This window comes from Opisthorchis viverrini (assembly GCF_000715545.1).
Source record: "Opisthorchis viverrini unplaced genomic scaffold opera_v5_241, whole genome shotgun sequence".
In the NCBI taxonomy this organism is placed as follows: Eukaryota; Metazoa; Platyhelminthes; class Trematoda; order Opisthorchiida; family Opisthorchiidae; genus Opisthorchis; species Opisthorchis viverrini.
In genome coordinates, this window is record NW_008751893.1 from 664,177 (window position 1) to 665,194 (window position 1,018).

Consider the following 1,018-nt stretch of genomic DNA (forward strand, 5'->3'; position numbering starts at 1 on the left):
GCGACAACTGTACGAAAAGACGCATCTGACGGCGGTTTGCCCTCGCAAAACCCAGCATCCGTTATGCAAAGATGCCGGTACTTGTCCAAAGCCCACGCGGTCATAGCTTTCTTGGTAATGTTTGATGATAAGTGCGGTGAAGTATCTCCTTGGCAGCAGAACCGGGCAGATGTATCCCATGGGGTAGTGCGGAGAGGCTATAGGTGACAGTATTCTTTGTTTCGTGGGAGTTTCGAGCCGGATATCTACTTGAAACAGGAATTCGTCAGTCGGTATGCCCCATTGGCCCTCAAGTGTCCGACGCCACGAAGGTGGTCGCAGATCTACACGATCTGCACGATCCTCGAGAGTGATTTTAGCCAAAAGTTTAGGTTCGTTCGTCGACCATTCAACTTAAAGGCGATGGTCCCAAGACGTTCCGAATAAGTGGCACTAAGCGGCAAATCGTCCACATGAAATGCCCGTTCGGCTGCTAATGACTTGGCGTGGCTCGACGTACTAGCGTGGCTCATGATGACATGCTTCAGGGCGAAACTGGCGCAGAAGGGATGTACAGTCATATGGTACGTCTTTAGGGGCTGTTTAATATGACCGTGCTTCCACCATAAGAATCGTAACATGTCTCTGACTGATTCGGGTATCTTCACTTGACGAAACATTGACGCAATGCCCGTCGTAACCACCTGCCCATGCTGGCGGAAACGAAGAGAGATTAGGAGTGGACTATTTGCGATGTCTGGATCATTGAGCAGCTGCGACTTCAGTGAGTTCCCTTGGACTTGACATGCACGATCGGGGACATCTCTTACCTCACTCGGCTCGTGAGAGTGGACCACCATATGACGTGGCACGTACCGAACTCGTCTAGTGCGTTCAGTCTTTGGATGGTGACTGACAGGTTCGGCATATCCTTTGACCAGGTACTCATTAATGGCTTTCATATCGAGATCGTGATGTCCGTCCCTGGTGAATCTCTTACCAAGTGGGTTGAGTCTTTGGCGAGTAACGAGATAATTTG